The sequence below is a fragment of the Canis aureus genome, chromosome 31 (assembly GCF_053574225.1).
Source record: "Canis aureus isolate CA01 chromosome 31, VMU_Caureus_v.1.0, whole genome shotgun sequence".
Classification (NCBI taxonomy): Eukaryota; Metazoa; Chordata; class Mammalia; order Carnivora; family Canidae; genus Canis; species Canis aureus.
In genome coordinates, this window is record NC_135641.1 from 22756878 (window position 1) to 22780889 (window position 24012).

The 24012-nt window shown below is 38.5% G+C and overlaps 1 protein-coding gene across 10 annotated transcripts in view; it reads left to right on the forward strand.

The window, feature by feature from the left end:
* MAP3K13 (mitogen-activated protein kinase kinase kinase 13) overlaps positions 1-24012 on the forward strand; it is a 169061-nt gene that overhangs the window by 69947 nt on the left and 75102 nt on the right. Inside the window, exon 1 of one of the 10 annotated variants that reach the window (XM_077879966.1) lies at positions 3322-3547. The exons of the other annotated variants lie outside the window; for them this stretch is intronic. The gene's annotated coding sequence lies outside the window, so the exon portion shown is untranslated. Of the gene's footprint in view, positions 1-3321; positions 3548-24012 lie in introns of those variants that run through there. 10 annotated transcript variants of the gene reach the window in all.

A 24012-nucleotide genomic window follows, 5' to 3' on the forward strand; every position in this document is an offset into this window, starting at 1 on the left:
GAAGCACACTAACACAGATCAAGTTCATCTTACTAAAATGGCAACTCCACAGAGCCAGCTCATTTTTATTTGCCAGATTACACATTGAGCCAGCTTCTTAGGTGGCTGTGTTTAGAACCGTTTATAGACTGTTTTTTTTTTTAACTGCATCAGAGACTACCCTGATCCCTGGTAGACTTGTTGAGTAATGATATTGCTGTCAAACCTTACAGCAAATTGGGTTGGCTTCCATAACAGAGTTGGCCATCTTGTTCACATGTTCCACAAAAAAGCTGCCTCCTTCTATCAGTTAGTCTGTATTATTTTGGAAGAAAAAAAGATTTTTAAAAAATAAATCTGATTCTTTTAGTGTATCCTGGTTAGTTTTGATTGTTGTTAAGAGACAGAGATGCATATTCTTAATTCCTTCCCACTTATGTCCAACAGTAATCTTGGTACATGGACATATTGATATAAGCCAATGTAGTATAGTATACTACTACATTCCTAGTGCCTACTAGGGAGGTACCAGTATTGTTGGCTTGAGCATTCCTATCTTATGGGGGTAAACTTCTTTGGTCTGTCTTTTCCATAGGGATGTTACACAATAAGCTCCTTTAGAAAAATCTGTTGAATATGTTGTCAATGATATTCTATTGTTTGGTATATAGAACAGTGCCCCAAACATCTTTGCTATATGTAAAATAGTCCTGGAAAGTTTTGTTTCCTTTTGTTTTTCCCAACGAGCTAAGCAGTATGCAGCACTCATTCATGTCAGGCTTGAACCCTCCTTAGAGGGTTCACAGAAGCAGGCAACTACTCTCCTCTCAGCTGTACAAATAGTCTGATTAAGAGATAGAGTAAGATCTCTGTTCAGAATGTTCTTGGTCATTGGACACCTCTTAACCGAGGCATTGTATTAACCACTGTTGTCCCAGTTTCAGGGATTTCCCAAGCTCAAAAAAGCTGTTATCAGTTTTAGTAATGTATTGGTAATCATGAAGTAAAATGATAGAGTACAGGGGAAGTGAATCACATCAATCTCTACTTTTGTGTGACTCCTGACATTTTTTTTTAAAAGAGTAAAGAAATGTCATGATTTATTTATTTATTTATTTTGCTATTGTGTTTTATGAGTTACTTCTATATTTTGGAAATTAACCATTTATCAGATATATATGTTTTACAAATGTTTGTGCCGCCGATTCTGCAGGTGACATTTTCATTGTGTTGATTAAAGCTTTTTAGTTTGATATAGTCTCACTTGTCTGTTTTTGCTTTTGTTGCTTGTGCTTTTGGTGTCATTTCAAGAAATTATTGTCAAAACCATGTCAAGAATGGGGAAAGGTCTTGAATAGATGTTTCTTCAAAGAAGACATACAAATGACCAATAGGCACATGAAAAGATACCCAACATCCTTAATTATCAGAGAAATGCAAAGCAAAACCACAGTGAGATATCATGTTACATCTCTTAGAATGGCTATTATTTAGAAAAGGAGAACACATGTTGGGAAGGTTTGGAGAAAATAGAACCTTTGTATGCTGTTGGTGGGAATGTAAAATGGTGCAGCAACTATGGAAAACAGTATGGAGATTCTTCATAAAATTAAAAATAGAACTATTATATGATTCAGCAATCCCACTTCTGGTTATATGCCCAAAAGAATTGAAATCAGGATCTCCACGAGATACCTGCACACCCATCCATGTTCATTGTAGCACTATTCACAATAGCCAATGAAAGACAACCCAAGTGTCCACTGACAGATGAAAGGATAAAGAAAATGTGGTGTATACGTACAATGGAATATTTTTCAGCCTTAAAAAAGGAAATTCTGTCATTTGCAACAACATGGATGAGTCTGAAGGACATTATGCCCAGTGAAACAAGGCAGTCACAAAAAGACAAATACTGTATGATTCCACCTAATGAGATTTCGAAAATAGTCAACCTCGTAAAAGCAGAGAGTACAATAGTGGTTGCCAGAGATGGGAGAGAGTGAAATAGAAGTTGTTATTCAACGGGTATAAAGTTTCAGTTATACTAGATGAGTAAGTTCTAGAGATCTGCTCCACAACATAGTGCTTATAGTTAACAATGTGATATTATATTGTGCACTTCAAAACTTGCTAAGAGGGTAGATCTCATGTGAAGTATTCTTACCATAAAACAAACCAAAAAACCACAAAGGAACACAAGGAAACCCTGTGATATATCTACTGTATTAACTGTGGGGATGGGGTAATGGGTGTTTGCATAATTCTAAGCTCATCAAATTGTACACATTACATATCTGCAGTTCTTTGTATATCAATTATATCTCAATAAAGCTGGTAAATTTTTTTAAATTAGAAAAATTCTTTTAAATGTCATCAGCTCTTGTGAATTTAATATAGTTGTTTTTGCTGTTTATAATAAGGCATCCTATTAAAACCAAAACATTTAAAAAATATTTTTATTAATTTGAGAGAGAGAGAGAAAGCACAAGCAGGGGCAAGGGGCAGAGGGAGAAGGAGAAGAAGGCTCTCTGCTGAGTTGTGGGACTGGATCCCAGGACCCCGGGGATCATGACCTGAGGTGAAGGCAGACGCTGAACTGCTTAACCGACTGAGCCACCCAGGCGCCCGGAGCTATGTCTTAATGAGGAAATATTTACCTATCTTATTTACCTACCATATTTAAATGTGGTAGTAAATTACTCTTCCACACCCACTTTGATGCTTCACAAAGGTCAGCTAGATGATATTGTTCTTTAAAAAATAATTACATGTATGTAATATTGTCTTAAATATTTATATTTCTTAATCACTGAGTTATTCTTTCCCATTATTATTTCCCTACTGTTTTGGCTTCTACAAGCCTTGGTGTGCAGGGCATGCATTTCTCCCTGGTCACTAGTTTTAGAAACTATTTCCCTGACTTTGATTTGTTTTTTTATCACATCGGAGCAGGCACATTGCTGAAATGCAAGAAAGGAGTTAAAGAAAATAGCCTCCAATGAATAAAAGAATGTGATTCTAATGTATGCATTTTTGGTAGCAATGACTCCACTGAAATTCTATTTTGATTCCCTCATTCAATAGCAATAATAATGTTTTCGTGACTATCACAGCCACACACACACACACACACACACACACACACACACACGCACGCCCTCCCCCCCTCCACTCCCCCCTCCCCCAGCTGCCAGTCTGTCTTAAGGCAGTGGCAGACGCCTGATTGGCGGGCTCTGTTTATTCTGTGACCAGATTCCTCCTAAAAGAGGGCAGGCCACGAGTGCCTGAAGCCTATTGGCCGGGCCTGCTCTGGACCCTCCCTTTCTTTCTTCATGGCACACACCACAGCGAAGTCTGTGCGGAATCCTAAACCAGCCCAATTTACATCCATTCATGAATCTGTGACGTCAGCAAGGCTTTGGGCTCCTTTGCGGTGGGCTGGAGGACTGTGTGGGTGGAATCCCCCTCCCCCTTATTCTTCTAATTCTGCAAGGCTTTTCACATTAACCTTCCATCTTTTTAAAGCAAGAAAATGGAACGGCATGTGTAGGAATTCTTCATTGTTGTGAGTATCACACTCTTTTTTTTTTTTTTCCTGTTTCATCAGCATTTATGCCACAAGGACAGATGGAGAAGGTATTTGAGATTTGAGTGGATTAGAAAGCGGATCTTACTGAGGGAGACACGGTGAGAAAGACAGACAGACCAGACCGGGAGACAGAGGCAAAGAGTAACCTGAAACCCCGTTAGAGCGAGGCGCCTCCGAAACTGACAGCTGGTTTTCCTTTGCTCGTCTGCTTGCTAGACGTGGACATTTTTCATTTATGGTTCTGCACGTTACCTCTGGATGCTGGTTTGGCTTTCCTTAAAGGGAGATTCATTTCTCGGAGAAGATGATGTGGGTTGCAGGAGAGGAAAAGCCCCAGACTGGTACCAGAAAGGTACTGGGGAAAGCCAGGCCAGCTAGACACAGCAGGTTCTAGCCTGCTGAACACTTGTCTTCCTTTCTGCCGCCCTTTCTGTTGTGTGTCACCCTTCACCTCCCCTTTGTTTCATAATTGTGTACCAGTCAGGGTCTTGAGCTTGCAATTTGGGGACGATGAATACTTGTCTGACCACTTTTTTCCCCAAAAGCTCTTATTATGGGAGTCACAGTGGTGTATTTATACATCTTTGCAGCTCCTTCTATCACTCTGTGCATTTTATTTATATTTTCAAAAACTTAAAAGCCTGCGCCAAAGGCAAAGGGGGAATTATCCTTAAATTCTGATCTTTAAAATATCCCCAGATGAAAATGAAGAAGTGGTTTCTTCATATATTCCGTAATTATGTTGCATAGAAATGCACATGAATATTTTCTGAAGATGAACTCCCTGCTCAAAATAGTTTCTTCCGCTGTGCTTGGCAAACATGGAAAAGTTCAGATATGTTCAATGTATTAAGTTGGTTTGATACTTTGCTTGGAGTTTGAACAAAAAGTTAGTATTTGTGATCAAATTTATTTTCCAAGGTTCTGGACTATATTCTGGTGAAAGTTGGGATGGTAAAGAAGAGGGATGTGACACTGTGACATGTTCTGCCCTGGGGCAACTCCTCAACCCAGATAACCTAATAGCATTTTCCACCTCCCTCACTTCAAGCAAATTATATTCTAGTCGGCAGCGTGTACCTGGTCGTCGTCTCCAGTGAGAGGGAAAGCAAAATGTCTGTTAATTTCTTATCATCCAGCCTTGTCATGTTTACCTTGTGTAATCAATACTTAGCTTTGAGATTTTCATATTATGATCTTTTCTCATGAGAGAGGGCTTCTAAATTAGGACTCTTATGATCTATTTTGAATTATTAGTGAATCTTCCAACTGTAAACTCATTGAAAATTACCCAAGGATTTGGAGTTCTCTTTTGTTTTTCATCTTGGCATTGCCCCTACTCATTTTGTTTTTCTCAGTGCATCTGAACTCACTGAGAGCTATAGAAGGGAAAACTTCTGCCTCATTCTAAATCAGATCTTTGTCCTATACTCAGACAACTGTGGTTTCATATTTTGCTATTTTTTATACACTGGGTTGAACAAGTGACACAATTCCCCTGCGTTTGTAAGCATCTAGACTTACTTCATTTTCTTCTTTTGTGTACCTTCAAACTTTGTTGAAAGTAGCAACTGCAAAGTTATTTCAAATCATTGAAGTCTAGATCATTGCTAGATCAAAAGACTGAATTCTTAGGGTTTCTTAAAGGTGTTTTTATAATCAAACTCAAGAAATGTTCATCAGATGCTGTCTTTTCTATACGTTTTGGCAGAGGGCTTTATTTCCGTTAAAGAAATACAGTCCGCACTTTGCATTTATTAAAGTTAAACTCTCCCTTTAAGGCACAGAGGAGATATAGAATCTCCCTATCTCTCCACTCCTAGTGGCTGTATTCTAGATTATATTTATTTTCGTGTATAGTGTACTTGTAGGGGGGGAAAAAAAACAATAACTCTTAATTGTTTAATATCAAACAATAAAATCCTGTGTATCAGTGACTGTCAATAGATGGCTTTCTGTTTCGAAATTGAAGCTACTCCAGAAGTAGGAATTAATTTATTTAGTAAACAAAGTCAGTCAAGCCAGAGCCCTGTCCTGGGGAACTATCAAAAGAATGGTTCCTAAGGGCCAGAGGCCACATCCACCATGTATGACAAAACAGCAGTACTTTGGACGGGAGAACCGGTCAGTTTGGTTTGCACTGTCTACCTACCCTCTCTCTCTTTCTGTGCTACAACTGAATTGATTGCTTGGGGAGCTCAAGTGAATCAAGATAGCCAAGATGACCAATGCTTGCCAGGTGGCAGCCTGACTCTTGCATTTTCTATTAAAGTAAAAAATATTTACCAAGAACACTCCTTTACTTAAAAAAAAAAAAAAAAAAAAAAAGGTTATTTAAGAGCTATCACCCTCCAGCTCTGTGTGGATTATTATTCCTTAAGAATATGGGAAAGAGAATGATTTAGAAGATGCCATATTTCCTCCTAACAAATCTAGAAGGTAAGATACCATACACATATAGTGTTGTGAAGATTGGAATTACCTGGAGAGCTTTCTATCTGTCTGTTTCTCCGTTTTTTTAGTATGTTCATAGAGTTGTTCACCCATCACCACAATCAATTTTAAAATATTTTCATCGTGGTAAAAAAAAATAAATAAATAAATAAACAACCCATACATATTAGCAGTCACTCCTCTTTTCCCCTAGCTCTAGGCAACCACTAATCTTCCTTCTTTATACATAGCTTTGCCTACTCTGATCATTTCATATTAATGAAATCTTACATTATATGGTCTTTTGTGACTAACTTCTTTCACTTAGATAAGGCTTTCAGAGTTCTCCATATTGTAGCATATATCAGGACTTCATTCCTTTTATTGCAGAATAATATTCCATTATATAGTTATACCATGTTTTACTTATCCATTCATCAGTTGATGGACATTTGGATTGTTTCTACTTTTTGGCTGTTATGAATAATGCTGCTATGAACATTTGCATACAAGTTTTTATGTGAACATATGTTTTCATTTCTCCTGAATACATACCTAGCAGTAGAATTGCTGGGTCCTATGATAACTATATGTTTCACGTTTTCATGAACTGCCAAACTGTTTTCCAAAGCAGATGTACCATTTTTCATTCCCACAAGCAGTATAGGAAGCTTTCAATCTCTCTACATCCTTGTCAACATTTTTAATCTGTAGTTTTGAGAAGAGTGATCTTAGGGAATTCGAAGTGCTATCTCCTTGTGGTTTTGGTATACATTCCCCTAATGGTTAATGATTTGAGCATCTTTTTGGTGCTTATTGGCCTTCTGTATTTCTTCTTTAAAGAAATGTCTATTCAGATCTTCTGCCCATTTAAAAAGTTAGTTTCTCTTTTTATTACCGAGTTTGAGAGTCTTTGATAAGTTCCAGATACAAGATCTTTATCAGATATATGGTTTGCAAATATTTTCTTTCATTCTGTCAGTTGTCTTTTTACTTTCTTGGTGATATTATTTGCAGCACCAAGTTTTTAAGTTTTGACGAAATTCAGTTTCTTCACTTTTGTTGTTGCTTAGTGTCATATCCAACAAGACTTTGCCTTATCCAAGGTTTTGAAGATTTATCCCTATTTTTTAAAGAGCTTCATAGTTTTAGCTCTTACATTGAAGTCTGTGATCCATTTTGAGTTAATTTTTGTGCAGGGTATAAGGAAGTGTTCAAAGGCATTCTTTTGATTGAGGATATCCAGTTCCAGCAATATTTGTTGAAAAGATTGTGCTCTCCCCCATTGAATTGTCTTGGCACCCTACCAGGGAACTTAAAAAGAAAATACTGATACCATGGTCCCACCTCCAAAGAGTTATATTTAATTGGTGTGTGGTGGGGCTCAGACATCTACATTTTTTAAAAGCTCCCCAGATGATTCTAATATGTAGCCAGGATTGAAAACCATTTCACATGGATAGAGGGTTAGTTTTATGAAAGAAGAGGGACATGACTTCTGAATCAGAAGAAGAGAGTGAAGACATAGACTTCTATATGGAAAGAAGTGAAGAGAGGAAAATGAAGATTCATACCCGAGAGCATGTTTTTTTTTTTTCTTCTTTTTGGATTTTCTAAGTAGGAGTTTGTCATTTTCAAAGAGGTTAGAGAGATGCATTAAAAGAAGAGAAGGAGCTGACACTTATTAAGTGACTTCTACATGCCTAGAAATCTGCTGGGAGCTTTCACAGACATTATTTCATTTAAAATAGAATCCTCATGGTATGAGTAGACACTACTACCCCCATTGTACAGATGAGAAAACAGGCTCAGGAATATTCTGACTCAGCCAAAGAAACCAGGTAGTGCACATCATACCCAATTCTCAAATCCAGGTCTAATTTTTCATCCCATTCTTTCTTCTGCATACCGTGGGTTTAGAACATTGAGGCTTACCTTGACTTGTTACTGGTTTGGTCTAGCGTGACTCTATGGTCTTCTCTTGCAATGCTCTGGACTGGACATTGGGGTAAGAGAAATTGAATGGTGGGGGTAATATAGGATTAAGTGTTGGTACAGCAAGTGCAGTAGAAGACAAGAGGACATGCATAAATGAAGATTATCATGTGACAGTTAATCATAGAGTCCAGGCTAGCTATACTCTGCCTATGTATAGCCAGCAGGAAAAGTCCTGAGAGGACAGAGTGTACTAGATTTGAGAGAATGATTAAAGGGAATGGTGGGGAGACTGTAATGGGAAAGAGGATGTATCAAATAGAACTGGCAGGTGTTGAAGTGTTGGCATTCTTTTAATCAACAGATATTTATTGAGCATTTAGTATGTGTTCTAGGTACTGAGTACACAGTGGTAAAAAAAAAAAAAAAAACCCGCAAGAATTCTTGCCCTTGCCCTCTTGGGGGCTTCTTTTATTGGGGAAGACAAATAATGAAGTAGGTTTAGACAGTGTTAAATGTTAAAGAGAAAAGTAAAGGTGAGAGAGGAATAGAGCGTGCTGGGGGTGGGGTAAAGTCAAAAAGGGACTTTTTAAAAAGATTTTATTTATTTATTCATAAAAGAGAGGCAGAGAGTTAGGCAGAAGGAGAAGCAGGCTCCCTGAGGGGAGCCCGATGTGAGACTCAATCCCAGAATGCCAGGATCACACCCTGAGCCAAAGGCAGATGCTCAACCACTGAGCCACCCAGGTGGCCCAAAAAGGGACTATTTGGGGCACCTGCCTGGTTCAGTGAATAGAGCATGCAGCTGTTGATCTTAGGGTCATGAGTTCAAGCCACATGTTGGGTGTAGAGCCTACTTTAAAAAAAAGGTAAATTAAAATTTTGAAAAGGGACTTTTTTTTTTAAAGATTTTATTTGTTATTTATTCATGAGAGACAGAGAGAGAGAGAGAAAGAGGCAGAGACACAGGCAGAGGGAGAAGCAGGCTCCATGCAGAGAGTCCGATGTGGAACTCAATCCCGGGTCTCCAGGATCATGCCCTGGACTGAAGGTGGCACTAAACCACTGAACCACCTGGACTGCCCCCGAAAAGGGACTTTTGCATTGTATGCTGTATTTGCAGATATAGATTCAGAAAGTTAAGGAACTTTCAAACCAAGGGGTCAGTGGTTGACCAAGTCAGGTACAATTGTTATACAAAGAAAGATGCTCTAAGGACTAAAACTCAAAGTGAATATTTAGTATTCACTGTTTGTGCCAGACATGGGCTATAAAGTGATTGAACAGAGTAGACACTTTTTTGTCTACATTTGTTTATTGTAAAAGGACCTTTTTTTTTTTTTTTTTTGGATTAATGATTTTTTTTTGCTGGTAGAGGCCAGAGCAGAGGTGGTAGTTGGGAAACATTTTTTTTTTTTTTTTCAAATTTTACTTGCTGCCCCATTAGGATAAATCCTTGTAAGTATGTGGGTGGATGTGTGTGTTTGTGGCAGGGAGATGTCCTTTCATAATGTCACCACTGCGAATTGCTGCATGGTGATTGATAGTCAATGAGGAGGATGTGTTCTAGTACTCAGATGAATCAAGCAAAGAACCACCAGTGCAGGCTTAAATATGTCTTGCTTATTATGCGTTAGCAGAAGAATCACATGCAACACCTTGAACAGAGGATGAATTGAAGCCTTGTATAGTAAAGTTTTTAGTAATGAGGTTCTTTTTCTTTTTTTAAGATTTTATTTATTTATTCATGAGAGACACAGAGAGAGAGAGAGAGAGAGAGAAAGACAGAGACACAGGTAAAGGAAGAAGCAGGCTCCCATCCACAGAACCCAACATGGGACTCGATCCCTGGTCTCCAGGATCACGCCCTGGGCCAAAGGCGGTGCTAAACCGCTGAGTCACCTGGGCTGCCCCAGTAATGAGGTTCTTTTATGCAATCATGTACCTGCCTTCTTTCTTTATCTAAAAGATTACTTAAAATTAAATGGATAAAATTAATGTGTTTTCTGTTTGCCTGCTATAAGGCACAAAGACGCAATGGAAAAAGAATCAGACTAAGGTAGTAAGTATCTATGTAGCAGTGTCAAGTCATCCTTGGCAAGATATTCTCTTGGCTTCTTAAACATTGTCTTCAGCTTTCATTTCAAAATATGAGACTTTGTTGTTGTTGTTTGTTTGTTTAGTGATCTCAAATATCCTTTCTAGGGCAGCCCCGGTGGCACAGCAGTTTGGTGCTGCCTGCAGCCCAGGGCGTGATCCTGGAGACCCTGGATCGAGTCCCACGTCAGGCTCTTTGTATGCCTGCTTCTCCCTCTGCCTGTGTCTCTGCCTCTCTCTCTCTGTGTCTATCATGAATAAATAAATAAAATCTTAAAAAAAAAATCCTTTCTAGCTTCAACATTGTAATATTCGTGGAATCTCATTATTACCAGCATCAAATAGACAAGTGACAACTTCTAAGACAACCTGGTTAAAATCTACCTTTACTCTAGTTCTTCCATAGTACTTTCTAGAAGTTTAGCCCCCATGGGATACTGCTACAGCTGAGGAGGAGGGGAAAATATCATAAGTGTTTCAGATGGAGATAACTGGGTGAGACACAGAAAGGTTAAATCACTGAGATATGCCCAAGCACTCCCTCATAAACAGGAAGTAGAGTCCTGATGAGATCTGACCTTGCCATCTTTAGGCATGCCCACATAAATGTCACTTGTTTGGCCATTATTCTTTGTAGTCAAGAAAGAGCTTCCATTAGACTGGTGATTTGGTGGTCTGGGCTAATAGGGAATATGGCAACAGATACTCTAATAACCTTAGTTTGGTTGTGTGTTACAGTCTTTTCCTTGATCTGACTTTTGTTATTGCTCTTAAGAAGCAAAATTGATCATCTTGGCTTCTTCTCTCCATCTCTCACTACCTCTTATCATTCTTTAAATCAGGCTGAAGCGTGATGAAGGGTGAAAGACTATGCCAAAATAGAAAATGAGAACCACTAAATCCATAAATGGTACAGCCAATCTTTGAAAAAAATAAGTCTGTTATTTTTTATGAGAGTTGCTAGCTTTTGAAAATTATTCTTCCCAGAATTCTCCAAATAACAAATTGGTTGATAGATTGGTGTTTCGAGTTTGCAGATTTTGTCAAGAAAAAGATAAATTGTAAAAATTACAAAACAGAGGAACATCCTTTCCATTTTAGGGTTTGTTTCATCAGTCTAGAATTTTTCTTGTATCCTTTTTTCATTTGTATAATAGTGAAGCAGAGAGAGGTCTAATACCTGGTCCAAACAGCTATAATAATTTCAGATAGTGGGTTCCATTTAGTAAACATACTTCTCTGTGTAGCAGTGTGGTAAAACCATCTTGCATAAAGCAATCATGTATTGCAGGGCAACCCTAAGAGAAGGTGTAATAACTGTGTGATTTTAGTGGTTTGAAAATTAGGGAAAAACAATGTAGAACTTCCCACTGACAGATGGTAATTGTCTTCAATTAGCTAACTTGTATTGAATTCCTGTGCTGGGGTAATAGTTGAATTGAGCAGTACTAGGAGGACATTTTAGTGAAACTCTAGATTCCAAAAAGTCCATAGAAGTAGAATGAATTGATTGAGGGTGAAGGGCTCAGGAAATAGTCAAAGACAAAGGACTGGAGAAGGGAAATAGAAAAAAAATGTGAGGTGGGTGGGGGTGGAGCAGAGTCCAGGGAGACTGTGGCTGGGCTGATGGTTCACCATAGGCAGGTGGCAGTGAGGACAGCAGCTTCTATCTTAAACCAAAGAGAATGGATTTGGGAGCCAGAATGAAAAAAAAGACTCCTTTAGAGTCCTAAAGAGAGCTGTCACAGTTGCTAATACTAAAGGGCCCAATTTGCAAAATAATCCACGGAGGCTTCTTATTACCCCTGAGGCACTATGCCTGCATTTGTGGGAGCTGTCCTGCCTGCCTCTAATGGGACACATTAGGAGATCCGCAGGCGCAGATAGAACCATGGATAATTGAGTGAGCTCAAGCCCACCAAAATACAAAGCCGTGACTGCCTTTTCCAAGGGAGGATAATCTTTTGATTAAAGTAAGATTAAGCATTATACTAATTACTCACCAATTATTTCCTCTCACACAACAAATTCAAATACATATGCACACGAAGAAGAAACAGATGCAACATACCTTTGGATATATTCAGTCACTATTTTCTAGACTGAAAGTACAGACTCATTTAAAGTCTTTGCTAAGCATAGAAACTCCTGAGAAATACCCACCTGATAGTGCAGCTGCTAGGGCTGAAGAGCCAATTTGAAAAGAAATTTTACTCCCTTGCCAGGTTCTCACACCCCCTCCTCATCTTCCTCCTCCTGTTTCTGGCCATTTTTGAGCAGAACCCCTTCCATCTGTCTGTCTAATCCAAAATAACTGAACATTTGCTTTATGCTGCTTATGTTAATGATTGAAGCCAGGCTCCAATCTAACCTTTAAGTATCCTCAGAAACCTGGAGACCAGAGTAGATTTCTTCGAGCAAGAGAAACAATCACATAATCCTTTCTATTTTCTCCAATCTTTTCTCCAATGATCTTTTCTCCAATCAAGGCTTCTGGAACAGTATTCACTCCCCATCAGCGGCTCTCCTTTGATCAAAGGTTATCAACGGGGATAAGGACTTCCTTTAACTCAATCTTACACCTTTGATACTGGCTTTTGCTAGAGTCACACTGCTTTTGCCACAGATGGTCTTTTTAATGGCCTTTGTCTTTTTCCTGCTATTTAAAAAGCTGTGGAATGGTTTTAAAAACCAAAAAACAGCTAGTCACTCAGATTCCAAAAACCTTGGACCAAGTCTGGAAAGAGAAAAGGAATGACAAGAGATCCTCACTATTCATGCAGAGCAAAAGGGTCCCTAGGGTAAGGAAAAGGAAGTCACTCCAAGGGAAAAGGAAGTCACTCCAAGGGAGTACTTCTGCAGAAGACTGACTGGATTTCATTATATCTTCACCAAGTTTAAGAGCATTGTGAAATGGTAATTGTGATTTACCTGAGTTGCATATGGCTTGTGCCCAGAGGTATCTACAGTGGAGAACAGTTGTGTGTGAGGATTGATCTAAAGGCTCAGAATGAGGAAACTGTAGTCTCAGGACTTCTTATCTTCTGAGAGAAATCTCTTCTGGCTTTTTCCTGGGTGGTTGCAGCTAAGGATTTGCCAGATCCAGAAACTAAGCTTAAAGGCCTGGTTGGGGGACCTATCCTTTCACTGCTATATATTGCTATATATTATCATAGGAAACTGAAAAAGAAAAAAAAATTCTTTGATACTTTTTACCAAGCGGATTCTCCAGATTCTCTTATTTTTATATGTAGTTGATAAAATATAGTTTATAAAAAACTACTCAATAAGACTTTTTTTCAGATACTTTATCGTTAGGTTGTTGTATAAAGTGTGCCTAAATAACGAGAGAAAAAAAAATATTTTTTCCCTCTATTTCTGTTTCTCAATTGACCCAACCACATTGGCCTCCCTCCACCAGCCGTGACTGAGTCTAACCACCCTGGCTAGCTAGCTTGCCTTCACAAAACATGGCCCTATTCAGGAAGGATTTCTTTTGATGAGCTGTGCATTGATTATTTCCCCTCTCATTCCCCGCTCCCCATAAAATAAGATGTATTACTAGTTTGAAAACTGCAAGTTTAAATCCTGCAGGAGACCTACTCATGAAGCAGCTTACATAGTGGTTCTCGAAGTGTGGTCCTATAACCAGGAACTTCAGCATCACCTGGGAACTTGTTAAATATGCAGATTCTCAGGCCACTCCCCAGATATTCTGAATCAGAAATGCTGGGGGAGGGGGTTGTCCAGGCAGCTGTGTCTTAACAAGCTGGCTGGGTGATGCTGATGCATACTCAAACATGAGAATCCTTGGTTTATAGTAGAACTTATCAGACTCCTCATGTGCGTAGGAATCACTTAGGATTTTGTTAAAAACCAGATTCCGATTCACTTAGTCTGGGGTGATTTTATCAGTATTTCTAATTAGTGCCCAGGTGATGCTAATGCCACTAGTTCTAAGACCACACTTTGTAAGTAGTGAAGAATCTACATGAGTCAGTCATTCCAAGAACTTCATTAAGCAGGCTTTGCCAAAATTCTAACTCTTCCAGTAGTTCTTAAAAAATACTCCTAAAAGAGAAAGACATTTTAGGCATAAAGATTTAATCACAGAATTATTTTAATAGAAAAATAGCTTAACTGTTCAATAATAGAAAATATACAGTTAATAGGAATAATAATAGGAAAATACAGTTGATACTATTTGCAGATTGTGTATTTGTTAATTCACCTATTCACTAAAATTTATTTTTAACCTACAAATCAATGCTTGTGGTGCTTTTACAGCCATTCACAGACAGACATATGCAGAACAGAGAAAAATTTGAGTTGCCTGAAGTACATACTCCCAACTGAGATGGTGCAAGGTGGATACTCTCTTCCTTTGCGTTTCAGTGTTCATACTGTAAACAAGTGCCTTCTCAAAGTCCATTTGATGCGGTGTCTGGTGGCTCGGCTCAGTTGGTTAAATGCCGACTCTAGATTTTGGCTTAGGTCACAAGATGATCTTGGCTCAGGTCATGATCTTTGGGTCATGAGATTGAGTCCTTCTCCTCCATGCTCAGTAGGAGTCTGCTTTTCCCCTTCTCTCTCTACCTCTCCACGAGCTCTCTCTCTGAAATATATATATATATATATTAAACCTGATTGGGGCTGTTTTTTGCATTTTTGTGCTTTTTCTTGGTGACTTTACCATTTAAAATAGCACCAAGCATAGTGCTACAGTGTTGCCTAGTATTCATAGGTGTAAGAAGGCTGTGATGTGTCTTACAAAGGAAATATGTTTCATATAGGCATTAGTTATTGTGCTGTTGGCCATGAGTTTAACATGAATGAATCAATAATGTATGTCAGGGGCACCAGGTGGCTCAGGAGTTGAGTGTCTGCCTTCAGCTCAGGGATCCTAGGATCAAGTCCTGCAGGGAGACTGCTTCTCCTTCTGCCTATGTCTTTGCCTCACTTTGTGTCTCTCATGAATAAATAAATAAAATGTTAAAAAAAAAAAAACCACCAATGTATATCAAGTAAGGTGTCTTTAAATAGAAACACACATAAAACAAGTTCATGTATTGATCAGTTGATGAAAATGTAGTGACTAGAAACCTACCCTTATATTTCTCAGTGTTTGAAGTGATTTTATGGAACAAGACAAATAACCAGAATTAGCTTTAGTTAATAGCCAATTGATAGAATATATGCTGACGTTTAAAAATGATGGTGATGTAATCCATGCAATCAGATGAAAAATGTATGATGTTTTGGTAAGGGAAAAGAAACAGTCATCAAAGTTTCAAGAGTAGAACAGAGTTATGTTTAAGATTTTTTCAAATAAAAAATAGAAGGAAGTATGCCAAAATTTTTTGAGTTAGGGTGATAGAGTTATTTTTTTCTCTCTTTCTCAGATTTTTGTAGTACCTTTAATTTGCTCTTATAATGTCACACTGTAAAATGTGTGTCATGGGGTGCCTGGGTAGCTCACTCAGTTAAGTGTCTGCCTTCGGCTCAGGTCATAATCTCAGCCCTGCATCGGGCTCCATGCTCAGCAGGGAGTCTGCTTCTCCCACCCTCTGCCTCTCCTCCTGCTTGTGTGCACTTTCTCTCTCTGCCAAATAAATAATAAAATATTTAAAATAAATAAATAAATAAATAAATAAATAAATAAATAAATAAATAAAATGTGTGTCTTACTAGTTCTTTCAGAGTTATGAGATACCAAGAGGGACTACCTTTTCACCTGCTTGAGAGGCAGAGGCAAAATATTCTGTCAAAGGAATTAACCTTCTTAGGAAAGACCTTACATTAATGTAAGAGAGTATTCTGTGTTAAATCAAAATTGTCCCAAGTCGCATGTGACTGTCAAAGAGAAATCCAGAATTGCAAAACCCTGGCTAAGGTAAACTGGGTACTTGGTAGGTACCACTGAAACCAAGCTTTGTCAATAATTTGTCTTGCCTAAACACAGTTTTTTAAACTTCTCTGTTTTCTACTCTTTCTATATGATTAATAGCTTGGTTTCTGAAGTCAGAGAGTTGAGTCGTGGCAGTCTCATCTATTAGTTATCTATGTCTATTAAGTTACTGAACACCTCTAAGTTTCCCCTGATGTATATGATGAGGGTTATTATAACCTAGTGAGGTTTCAGTGAATGGCTGGGCATGTGTGCTGTGGCCATTTCACGTGATTCTGGCCTTCTCTTTCCTTCCTCATGCTATTTTTCTGCTCCTATTCCCTTTTCCCTGCCATAGAGAAAGTAAAACAAAACCGTCTTTCATGTCTCCTAGGAATGGCCATTTTATGGAACTGTTCACAATTTAAAAAGCAGATAAGTTGCATATTTCACTCTGACTCCATAAAATAAAAGCCTAAAACTGAAGTGCATGCATTCTATTTGAGTATAACCTATGCTTTTTTTTTGTGGGAGAGGGGTGGGGTTGGGTCACAGATCTTGAGAAGGATTTGTATAGGAAAATTCCTGTTATTATCCTGGGACACTGCAGAAAACATGGCTTTCAAAATATGTTTTTGAATGACAACTATGTGCTGGATGCTGTGCTATGTACTGGGATACAGTAGTGAACAAGCTAGTCATGGCACCTGCTCTCACAGAACTTACAGTCTAGTAGGGGAGATAGTCAAAGTCCTTATAATATAGAGATATGTGCTGTTAGGGGTGAGGGGTGAAGGGGTAAATGAATATAGGCTGCTAGAGAAGGGCATAAGTGGGGTATCTCACCCAGACTTGAGTGATCCAGGAAGGAAATGATAACAGATGTGAACCCTAAAGAACAAGCCAAAGGTGGGTTGAGAGGAGAGTGGTACAGAATGCATTGCATGCAAAGAGGATCACAAGTGTTCAGAGCAAATTCAGAGAACTGAAATGAGTCTGGTGAATTGCAGGGCTGTATCAAACATAAGGCTAGAGAAGCAAATCATGCCAAGAGGGTTGGACTTTATTCTAGGAGCAGGAGATTTTACAAAGTTAAGTAGTATGTTCAGAATTACATGCTAGAAAAAGCACTCTGGCTATAGAGAGAATGGAATAGGATGGAGAGACTAGAGACAAGGCTACAATTAGGGGATTGTTAAAATAATCTAGGCAACGGTGAAGATGAGCTGTGCTAGCAAGGGTTATTGCGATGGAAAGGAGTGTGTAAATTTAAAGAGATATTCAGAATGTTAAAGGATACTTTTTTTAAAGGGTAAAATAATGATACATACACATATATAATGAATGTGTGTCAAATATTGTATTTAGCTCAATTAATGAGGGAGCCAATAAAGTGCTGTAAGAAGTCCAAGAACACATATATCTATAGGCAATAAGGAATGCAGGTGTGCCAAAATGAATGTGCAACTAGCAACAAAACCAGTCAGTATCCACAGAGCATTGATAACCCATTGCATTCCACCAGATAGGATTCCTTTACATTCCTCTGGACAAGAATCAGTTGCATTACTAAATGTTTGCTATAATTTTCAGCTGGAAGTATCTCAGAACCAAGGAAAGGCTCCCAGAAACTGAGAGTGGAGCCCTAGGCAAGGATACCCAGTATTCTTTCTTGCCCATTTCAAAGTCTTTGACAATTTTCCCTGACAAGAAAATCTCTCCAGGACTTTGGCAATTGGTCGGATGTGGTGATGGTAAACGGAGAGGAAAAGAGAAAAGTCAACTGTTCCGTTTCATTCATTCAAGGAAAGTTGAGGGAGAACAGCCAAGAAGTTGAAAATGGAACATGAGGGGCAAGTGGGAGAGTTTCAGAGGAAAGAGAAAGTGGGAGATGGGGTCAGGGAAGAGGATGCATAGAGTACAGGGTTGAGACCATAAACCAGAAATGCCGACTTACATCTTGGGCAGTAACAAAGGAGAACAGAAGTGTGATGCAGGGTGGGATTAGCTGGCTACAAGGTTTGAAGGAATTATTCCCAATACTCCTTTGATCTGTAGTGTCTATGTTACAACTTTTCCTTTATCTTATGTCCCTTTGGGCACTTTCCCCTATGTACCTGCTTGCCCGGAATAGAAGTCTTAAAGAATAGTGTTAAGAATGTAGAAAGTGATTTTGATTTAACTAAGTTGATTTAATGCAAATAAAACCTGAAGACAGAGAAAGTCTTATGTATCTTTCTATCCCTGGGATGTCTAATATAACATCCAGTAATGATATTTCATAAATATACAGAATGAAAGATTAACATACTGGATCATGGCCTGAAGAAATCAAGGGCCTACCCAAGATCAGATAGCTGCTTACTGTAAATAAGAATTCTAGGATTCAAACCCAATTCTTCTGACTCTAAAGCTCATGTCACTAGGATGAGTGAGTTAAATTACAACCTCATGGAATATTCAGCCTCCCAATTCTTAGGAAAGATGAAAAGGTGCCTCATTATTTTTTAATTTCTTATGTTTCTAGTAACCAAATATAACTGCAAATTTTAGATTTACCTTTTCTAGGAAGCGGTAATTTTCTAAAAGGACCCAGATTGAAGTCGAATAGACCTAACAAGCTATCCACTGAACTGTGTGATCTTGGACAAATTATTTGACCTCTCAGAGCCTCAATCTTCTGTCTATAAAATGGTGGTAATATTGACCTCCGTGAAGATATAAAGATTTAATGAGATAAAATATATAAAAAGAAGAAGCATAATAGGTGCCATAACAGATGTTAGCATGTTTTTCTTCTAAAGGCTTAAAGCTTTTAGATGCTTACTTTATACCAAAATCTGCCTCTATTTTAACATGGGCTATATTTAGGACTTAAATCCTTTGCTTAATTCTTGCCAACCTAAACTTCGTTTTTTGAAATAAAATTTCTGTAGAAAGGTATTTGTTTCTTGATATGTTTATCAGCTACTTCAAATTCTTTGTTTTTCTTTCTTCCCGGTATACTAACCTTTACCATTACATGTTTCTAGAATCACATTGCTATATTATAACTTAAATTGGATATGGTTAGTTATAGCATTTTGGTTCTCTTTATTTCTCAGATTCAACAGGCATTTCTAATTTAACATCTATTTCTCTCTCTCTTTTTTAAGATTTTTATTTATTTGAGAGAGAAAGCAGGGGGAGGGGCAGATGGAGAGGGAGAAGTAGATTCCCTGCTCAGTGGGGAGCTGGACACGACTCTGGCAGGGGCTTGATCCCAGGACCCGGAGAGCATGACCTGAGCCAAAGGCAGATGCTTAACCAACTGAGCCATCCAGGTGGTTTAACATCTATTTAACATCTATTTCTAATTCAGCTTTAAAAATACCATTACAATTCAGGATTATTTTTGTTGGTTTCCTTTTTAAAAATTATTTCCTGAAATTCATGAGAGTATTGTATTCCTCTGCCATTTCCTAAAATACGCAAATATCCTGAACTCATTAACAGGTAGATATATTCTTTCAGACATTTTGTGACAAAAGTATTTCAGGAAGTTGAAAGTGATATTATAAGGATTTGATCCATTTCCCCATTGTTGGGAAAGGGGAATGTTATTAATTTTCCTCAGAGAAAGGTCAGTAATACCTGCTCTGTTCACCTCACATGGCTCATATGGGGCTCAAATGAAATTAAAATATATGGAATTACGTTGGAAACTCAATTCCATATATAAATGTAAGATAATGCAGTGGTTATTGCCATTTTTTGCCATTCTGTTGATGTACTTCCCTAAGAATATAAGCCAGTGGAGCCCACCACAGGGAGTATCTGTATGCCCCCAAACAAATGAGAGCCCATTGTGATCCTTTTCTGTCCTTCCTTAGTTTTCCTGACTGGCAATCAAAAGGCTTTATGTGATGAAATCCTATATGCTCACTTTGGAGTGACTGCAGACATTTAGAACTTTTCATTGCCAGATGTTTTGTTTGCAGAGTTATTTACACCACCTAGCAACCTGGCCCAAGACAAACAGTCCCTATTAGCTGCACAGTGACTTGCTATACCTGTCATTACTCTGTTAATGTAACAGCAAACATTTACTGTACCTAGAAGATGGTGTTCCCTTCCCCACTTTCATTATTAAATTAATCTTATTCTGTAATTGTTCTATAATCTCCAAAAGTAACCTGTAAACTGAGAGAATCTTACAATTGAAAGACATAGGAGAGGTCATTTGGTTCGATCTTCTTTACTAAAGCAGGAGTCATGTAGTTTCTCTAACAGATTGAGCATTTCCAGTGATGGGGAGAGCGAATCAGTTCTGATATATCCTTTTCCATTATTGATTATTTTGATTCTTTATATTTACAGAATGGTTTGTTTTGTTTTTGTTTTGTGTTTTTGCTAAGAGGGACTTTAGAGACCATTCTAGTTCAATTTCTTCCATTTGCATATGAGGAAATTAAGGCCCAGAGAGGTTAGATGACTTGCCCAAAGCTAAACAACTAATTTATGACTCAGTTGGGACTCCTGATTCCTGGTAGCTTCTTTCCAAATCATTAAACTGCAAAATTACTTAAGTCATAAATGTTGAGTAGTATTAAATGTTATTATACAGTATATAAATGCTTTAGTATGCAGCATATTTAGCATGGCCAATATTTATGTTGTAATATAGATAATCTTATTTTGATTTTGATGGAGAAAATCTAAATCTTTCCTTATAATTATGTAAAAACATCTCCTTAAAGCTTCATGAGAAACTCCTTGTTTTGAACAGGACGTTTTTTTTTTTTTTCTTCTTTGCTTTCCTTTTTACAATGGGGGGGAAGTCATCAATCTGATTCTTCTATCTAGGAAGTCATATGGCCAAAAAAGACACAAAACCACATTTTTCTTCCTCACATGAAGTTTGGGGAGTGGACTAGAGCCAGACACTTTTTTCTGTTCCTGTCAGGCTTTGGTCCCAGGCCTGTCAGTGACAATGAGGATGAGACAGGAGTAGAGCCTGCCCATATGCCAAGGGGACTTTGAAAGGTTGCCTGGCCTATCCCTGCCTTCTGGAAGGACTGCATTTAAAGGGAAGCTGCAGCCTTTTTGTCCTGTAAAATTACTTTCTAGAAGCTCTAAGGTCACCCCTTGTCCTGTGTGTGGGAAGGGTAATAAAGAGGAAAATAGAACATTGATTGGCTATGATGGGAGAAGCCCATAGAGGGGTTTGAGGTGTGTGGACAGATTTTGGGGAAGGAGCATTGGAAATGATGTGCTATAGTAAAGAGCTGACAAGCAGTGCTCTCTGTTCTAAGAAATAACCAAGACCTCAGAGGGAAGGCCTGGCAGCAGCTTTGGGCCTGTCATCCAATGTGCTAACCTGAATTCCTTATCTGTTGTAGATTCAAAAATATTAAGGCTTGTCAGATGCAATCAGCAAGAAAAATATCTTCTCCACAAATTTCAAATGGTTGGTCTCATATCCTTGTGAAGACAGATGAGCAGATTCTTATTCCCCAAAGTAGAAAGATGAATCTGTTATTTATTATTCCACTGTACTTGGCACCTCTGTTATAAGCACTTACCATGGCCTGCTTTCATTTGTGTTTGTGGCTATCTCTTCTGCTGGACCTGAATTCTGAAGACCATTGGTTTTACTTATGAAATATCTAAGGCATACCAAAAGATAAAGAGGATGGCCTCTTTACATTTTTATATTCCTGTATAGCTTCTAAGAAGCACCATAAGCACCTAGTATGCTGCAGGCACTCAGGAAATGTTTGTTGAATTGCAGTACTAACTTCTCTCTTGTCCTTAGGCAGTCATGCTTCCTATCCCTTGCAGATATATGCAGAATCAGAATCATTTTCCCTGGGACCTAAACTCTCAGGGTCAATGCAAATATACTCTGATATCAGGCTGCTCTGAAAGGCCTTTGGAACAGTGGTGCCCACATTAGACAGTCTTCATTGTTGATGGTCATTAGCCTTTGGAAGTAGTGTTCTATTCGAAGTGCTCTATTCAAAGTTTAGGTAAAGGAATGAAACAATAAAGGTGTAAATAACTAATGGGAATATGGACTTGGCCTTAAATGATAAAAGTAGTTTATTATCTGTGTTCACTGTTGTACCCATTCGCTGTCATAGGTTTTTTTGAGGAGATCCAGAAAGTGGCTCATGGAAGACAGAGGGATTTGAAGAAAGGAACACTCTTGGATTTAGGAAAGGGTAGGAGGAGATTGTGTGTCTGCGTGGTGTGGGAGATGGTGAAGAGTTTTTGGTAGATTCAGGAGGATCATGAAAGAGATAAGGGAAAGAGATAATATAACCCTTGAGAAACAATACTCATCACCAAGCTAAGCATAAAGGGAGTCCATAAAATGTATGACTCTCCTGATGTGAGTATAATAATTACGTGAAACTTTTCTCTCAGCTTTGTCTCCCCAACAGTATTTGCAGCCCTTTATCCCATTTTCAGTTTAGCTACTTCCTTATTCTATTTCCGGCTGCCCTGCTTGATAGAATAAGTGAAAGTGGAAACCCTAACTTGTTACCTTCTCACTGAAGTTCTGACCCTGTCACCTATTCTGGATCTTCTACCTTGGTTTGTGTAGCACCTCGTCCTCCTCACTAGAAGACTCTCTCCGACCATCATACCTAGCTGGTCACTATGTTCTGTCAATCCTGTCTTCTAAATAACTCCCAGATTCTTCCCAGTGTCTCCTAGTTTTTCCCATACTTGAGCATTCATCCAATCCATCTTCTCCCCTTAAACAGAATCATCTTTCACATTTAATCACGCCACTTCCCTTCACCTTTCCACGCTTCTTTGTCCATAGGAGAAGAAGGAAAAAAAGAAAAAAAAAGAAAAACAATAATCTACCTTTCCAGCCTTATCTTCTCACATCTCAACACCTCCGACCAGTACCTGCTGACATTTCCCCTTCTTGCCAGATAACCACATGGTTTCTTTCACACCTCTGTTGCATTCATGCATGCCTATTCCTGACTGATATTTTTTTGACTGGTATTCTTTATACCCCTTCCCTATTCATCCTGGACAGTAATTTTCTCTTCTTCATACTTGAAAATTTGCACCTATTTTTCTTAGAGAGCTTCTTATCTACAGAGTAATTATTTATTTGCTAATAGATTGTAAGCTCCTCCAGAGCAGGGGTCCACCACCTTGTTCATCTTTGTATCCCCATTATTGCTTGACAGAGCCAGCACCCTAGGTGATTAACAAAGAATTTGTTGAATCCCTGAATGAGCTGAATAGAAGATATCTGATAAGCAACCGCCTTCCTCACAGAAGTGAGAGTTTTTCCACGCCGTCTTGTGGTAAACCTGATGAGTGCTTTTCTCAGGTGGCTATGGTGAGAGCTGATGTGAGAAGGTCCCTAAAAGTCCTTGAATATCTTAGAAGATGTGATAGATCTAAGCTTTAGGTATTAAAACAACATAGGAAAAAACCCAGTTGTTTTAGCATTCCTTTTAAAAAATTTTTCTTAGAGAGTGAGAGAGCGAGCCAGGGGTAGGGGCAGGAAGAGGAAGAGAGAATCTTAAGCAGGCCCCATGCCCAGCATGGAGCCTGACATGGGGCTTGATCTCATGCTCCTGAGATCATGACCTGAGCCCAAATCAAGAGTGGGACATTTAACCGATTGAGCCACCCAGGCACCCCACTTGCATTCTCTTTCTAAGAATGATCTTAGATGCCCTTTTAGGCTTAATGTAAGACCTTAAAGTATCCTTTTTTTCTAGGCACTGTTTTCCTTCTTATTAGGATCATTCCTATCTTATGTCTTTTTTTACTTGCTTGTACCATTTTTGAAATTACCATATTTGAAGGAAATAGTTCAGCTAAACCCTTAGAGGGAGAAGTGGACAGAAGAGAGTCATCAGCCACTAGGGTACCTTGTTTGGGGATGTGCAACTTTATACAAGCATATGCATGCAAAACTGTGAAGCTTCTTGCTAGGTTAACTTCTCAGTAGCTTTCTTTTGCCTTTTTAAAATCTTATTATTTTAAAAATGATCTCTACACTCAATATGGGGTGGAACTCATGACCCCCTAGATCAGGGGTCAGAATTGCACCTTCTATCGACCG